This window comes from Corylus avellana, chromosome 2 (genome assembly GCF_965113065.1).
Source record: "Corylus avellana chromosome 2, dhCorAvel1.hap1.2, whole genome shotgun sequence".
Classification (NCBI taxonomy): domain Eukaryota; kingdom Viridiplantae; phylum Streptophyta; class Magnoliopsida; order Fagales; family Betulaceae; genus Corylus; species Corylus avellana.
The window spans coordinates 7,888,617-7,894,348 of record NC_142491.1 but is presented as its reverse complement, the minus strand read 5'-3'; the positions used below and the strand labels follow the sequence as shown (position 1 = coordinate 7,894,348).

Below are 5,732 nucleotides of genomic sequence, written 5' to 3'. Positions count from 1 at the left end.
ACCCACTGTGGCACCAGGTAGATCCGTGAAATGACCGAGCACATAGCATCTTTGAAAATGGGTAAGAATGTTTGGGTGTATTTTGTTTTTCATTGGGTAATTAATTAACCCATTATGGGTTTGGTCCTAATTTTGTGATTTCTTTACCATTTTGATGGAATTTGGATGACTGATTTTCGGATGGAAGGTTGATTTTTGTTTAGTCCAAATTCCCTCGGTCGACGTGTTGAATTTTTTTTTTGGGAATTTGTCTGTTTAAGCCGAATGGAGGGAGAAGCTTTCTTCGGTTATTATTGTTGGTACTTGTTGAATTTTGATATAACATTTATTCGTAACACGTGTTTAGCTACAAGCTACTCATTTTTCTGTAGACTATAGGAACTGTTTTGGTTTTGGTTTTATTTGCACAAGACCAATCTGCTTCTCTTCTCCATAGGTATTTCTTGTATGCATATAAGATGTGTATTTGGTTGCTTTGGTCATTATTGCTGTTTTTTTGGTGAGTTTTCTGGTTCTGTTTGATTATCAAGAAATTGACAAATCTAGGCAGTGAAGAAATTAGTTATGAATATTTTATAAAATCCTTTGTAATGAAGAGATTAGGATCAAGATTTATAGAAACCATGTTGCTGGATGATATGTTAATTTAACCAGATATAGAGCAAACAAGTGGGAAAGAAAAGGAAATTTGGAAGCATTTTGATCCAAAATTTTCCAAATGATGGAGGGAGCATTAGAGAGAGAATGGAATTTGGGTTTTTGTGGAACAATTCATTGTGATATATGCTGTTCTGGGCGTTGAATTACCAAGATGGAAAATTAAAGGTTTGCATTGGATTTTGTTTGTGATAAATAAAAATTGCTTTGTGCTGTGATTTAGGCCTCTGCCTCTCCTTCCTAACTTGAAAATTTCTAACGAGTTTGTTGCGATTGCTACTAAATATGTTTTTATTTTTTGGTTTCAGTTTTATTTTAAGAACAGAAAACCAAAACAACTATATATGTTTTGATTTTTTGGTTCACAAATGAAGACTGAAACTACAATGAAAAATTAATTTCAAATTATGTAAGTGATTTATTTAACTTACCTAGCTCCAAGTTCTTATGGTCAGCCACACGTAGTAACTTTGATCGTCTCAATCAAAAGAATGATAAACATTGTTGATATAATGTTTAACCCATCTCCCTCCCCTGTTACCCCTTCTTGTAGGCGAGATGGGTATCCACAAACCCCATATTTTTCAGAGAGAATTGAGAAATAGATATGGGTGAGGATGAGTGAGGCCAAGAGTGGATAGATTACGGTTTGTGGGTATGCATTTTCTAGGTATGTGATAGATTTGAAGACTTGGTCACTTAGATAGATATGTTATTGATTACCGATTGTGGGTACGCAATTTCTGGGTATGTGATAGATTACCAATTGTGGGCATGCAATTTCTGGGTATGTTTTCGTCAATTTGCATTGGTCTGTTTTGTCATCTATTAGCAGACATTCTATATAGTTTATTGGACGTGTTGGCTTGAACACGAAGTGATCATGAAAGCAACCAAAATGACTGCCTCCAAGTATAAAACATAAAAATATTTCCCTAATTGACCGAATTAAATAGAGACTGCTATACATCTTATTTTGCTTATATACAATTGTCTATTTCTCTTCTTCTGCTCTGTTTTGTCATCTATACAATAGATATATGCATTTGGTATGTTGCTTATATATTTGTAGGATTCTCAGAGTTGCAATTTTTCACATTTTGGAGTGTATATATTTGAATGCTTGTTTATATGTTTGTATGATTCTCACAGTTGTAATACCAACTCTACTTGTTGGTATGTTGTTTATATATATGTAAGATTCTCACAGTTGCAATGTTTCTATGTTTCTATGTTGCTTTTGACAGAAAGTGGTGTTTCAATGTTTATAATTTGTGTATTTTTAGCTGGTCAAAATAGTGAGATAGTTGGATTTGTCTCTTGCTGCAATTCACCAAATGCATTAGGGCTCGTAATTTTATGTTAAAAGCTGAGATTGCTCATGGCAAAAAAAAAAAAATTGTCAAGGACTTTTGAATCTGTAGTCTTTGAATTACTGGATTGCATTATAGTTTTCAATGTTTTATCATGAAATATGTTCAATAAAAATTAATAGAACATGGCGATCAATTTACCTTTCCAAAGAGATGCCAAGAGAACAAGGTTGATGTGCTACTATTATTTTATTTTATTTTTTTCAGGTTGTAGGGCTTTACTCAGTGCCATGGAAAAAGTACATAGAGAGCATAAAGAATAAAGAAGAGAAAGAAGAGAAAATACCGGATGTTCAAATAAAATAAGTTATTGTTCATTAAGATACGTGACATGTACATTTTCTTTTTTTTTTTGATACTGGATGCTATAAAGTGTGCTCGACTTGTTCAAATAAAATATGTCATTGTTCATTAAGATACATGACATGTACATTTTTTTTTTTTTTTTTTTTTTAATAACGTAAGAGAACTTTACTCAGATTAATTGCTCGTCGCAAACGCATACTGTACAACAATCCTCACCATTGATCAAACTCCTACGGGTAACTGACCCCATCTGCCAGAATCAGTTACCAAGTAATTCAGGAGCTTTCACCCCTGACGGGCTAAGCAGTTTATTCTCATGTACGTGATACGTACATATTATAGGATAAATTCACAATTACCTATAACATGACATCATAGTAGAGATTTTGAATATAAACCATGTCTCTCTAGTTTATCTCTTATTCCAATTAAATATTTCATGTACTAAACCTAACTTATTGAGAGAATTTAACCCTACACGTGAGTGTTAAAATATTGATTAAATGATTAAATTTACAATTTCCATCAATTTAAGCTATTAAAATACGCTACAATTTAATGTATTTCATTTCAACCAAGTATCATTTTGAATTGACAACACATTATTTATCAAAATAACGAATTTATGATGTGCATCGCTATGATATTGCTAGGGTAAGTCAGGAACATAACTATTTTTTCACAATTGGATATAAGTTTACAACTAAATCTAAATATCAGCTTAGATTATTGAAACTAGGAATGTTTTGTACATTTCTGTGTGAAACTAATCAAGTGGAGAATGGTGGGTGTCAACTCAAAATAACCCTCTCACCACAAAGCAAATTAGTTCCCATGAAAAAAATCAGGGTACAAGTTGAAAGAAATGTTGAGAGACATGGATTTCCACCATTAGCTGAGAACCTCAACTGCGCCAGCTGTTTTGCTTCTTGGCTTCAAAGGAGGCTCCATCGTTAAGCATGTCATGGGCATCAGTTTCCATTCCAAGCTTAGAGAGGGCAAGAGCTTGCATGTAGAAGGCAGTGGACCACTCGGGCAAGCACACCTGAGCTTGCATGGCATCTCTCAGGGCAAGTTCTGGTTCACCAATCATCAAGTACGAGAGGGCTCGCCTCACAACGACGGTACCCGATGGAACCAACATCATTGATACTAACTGCATATACAAATGATTACATTCTCAGATATGCAATTATGAGATTAGTAGTTGTTGACCAAAGAAGGACCAGAATTTCAGAATCCGAACAAGATACCAAACTTGAAAAGTAAGCTTTAGCAGAGAAAGCAACAACAGAAAACATGCAATTTCTTCTTTAGGATAATGAGATGGAAGATCTCTGCACTCCTCCATTCCTAAACCACTAAGAAGTTCCCTCCAAAAATTTACTAGCACCCAATGACTACTTCAGCATTTATTGCAAATATACAAAGCCTTTGTCCCTTTTTTTAAGATTAAGTTATACCAGTTCACCGTTCAGCTTTAACCGAAACTTTCTGACAAGATATCCTTCAGCATATGATTTCTCACTACCTTCACTTGCACACATATTTTTCTTTCTTTTTATTATTTTTATTTTTTTCAATAAAATTTTTCTTTAATCTTCCTTTGTTAAACTGTCATTTCTAAATAAGTACCATACACCTTCATTTTATTTTTATTTTCTTTCAGATTGGTAAGCAACTCATACTCCATGGAACGGGTTCATGTCCAATGACCGCATCCACCCTATTAAATCTTGTAGGGTATGAGACACCATAAACCATGGGACCAAGCCAATCCAAAAATTAACACAAATATGAGGCTACATCCCTCACAGGTTTGTAGTGCCTCCACTTCTAGTCCTACAAAATTAAGTAACTGTTTAGCTTCAAAAAGAAGCATAAGATATATTCTCCATTCTCCATTAACACTCCTCAAACTCCCATATGATAGCCAAAACCAACACAAATATGAGGCTCAATGCCTCATAGGATTAGCAGTCCCTCCACATCTAGTCCAACAAAATTAACCGCTTAGCTTCAAAGAGAAGCATAAGATAATTTTCCCACATGATCACCAAAACCACCCCTGGTCTACCATTTTATCCAAGATCTGTGCCCAAACCCTGGTAAACGCATATATGCCCCTGGTCCACCATTTCATCTCTACCGCAGCCAGTGCCCAGCACAGGCCAAAACCCCCTAAGGGAAATATCAAAAAAATTGATTGGTTTCTCGAAGTGCTCTCAAGAGTCTACAACTTCTCCAAAATCAAAGAGTCTTCCCCTCTCTTTTCTATCTACTTCGCATCAATTGTATCAAAAATCTGTTCTTGTTCCAACTTTTTTAAAAAAAAAATCCCTGCAAATTTTCAGGCCTCAGTGTATGATATATCTCAAGATTCAAACTAAACGAGACAATTAAGCACAAAGCTTGAATTCTTAGGAACATAACGCGTTCGAATTTATTCAAAAACAAAAACCCAGAAGAAAAAGATCACAGCTTCGTGCATATTTGCGAATAAAAACAAACGCCCACTAATGAAACAATCATCAGGAACAATTCTTCACCAACGCATGTTCAAGCTTCACGAACTATCACATAGAAAGACGATACAAAAAACAAAAATATATTAAAAAAAAAAAAAAACAAAAACAAAAACCCAGAAGTAAAATATCATAGCTTCGTGCCTATTCTCGAATAAAACCAAATTCCCACTTATGAAACAATCATTACGATTAGTAATTCATCCCAAACCCAAGTTCAAGTTTCACGAATTATCACACAGAAATCCTCAGAAAACAATACCATAAAAAAAAAAAAAAAAAAAAAAAAAAGACAAGAAATTCCAGATTACCCAGAAAGATGATTGTGAGAGCGAGCAAATCTAAGTCAACAACCAACAGTGGTCCCTGAAATCGAGGCTTTGGCTCTCCCACTGTTCGAGCCTCTCCGATTTCTTCCATTCTTCGGCTCTTGAATTTTTTTATTGGTTGGTTTTCTTAGAAAGTGAGCGAGAGAGTTTTCAAAATATTTAAAAGTCGGCATGGCAGGTGCGGCCCACGTGACATCGTGGTCCCGGGACAACGCGTGCAATACACGACACTACAAGGAAAATCGCATGACGATTGTTCTTTTATAATCCAATCTCCGGATTTAGATTTTTTTAGAATATTATACCATAGAGAATTCCTTAAATTTGAACCGCTGATTTCAATTTAAATGGTTGAGATTTTGCTAGATCAACATTATTCATTTTTAAAATATGGTAAATACTGAGCTAATAATTAATGTTAGGATTATATTTTGCTAAATCTTATAGGATTATATTTTTTTTTTAATTTAAAAATTATTGTCACGTCAATTTAAAAAAAAAAATTGGATTCCTTTGTTTAGCTCCCTAGCACTTCTCAATTT

The 5,732-nt window shown here is 34.4% G+C and overlaps 1 non-coding gene across 1 annotated transcript; it reads right to left on the bottom strand.

The window, feature by feature from the left end:
* Positions 1-3,040: 3,040 nt before the first annotated feature.
* LOC132168006 (uncharacterized) lies at positions 3,041-5,280 on the bottom strand. The gene is made up of 2 exons (XR_015911546.1): positions 5,173-5,280; positions 3,041-3,492 (listed from the first exon to the last, which is right to left on the bottom strand). It is a non-coding gene; the product is annotated as an uncharacterized LOC132168006 (transcript).
* Positions 5,281-5,732: the final 452 nt, after the last annotated feature.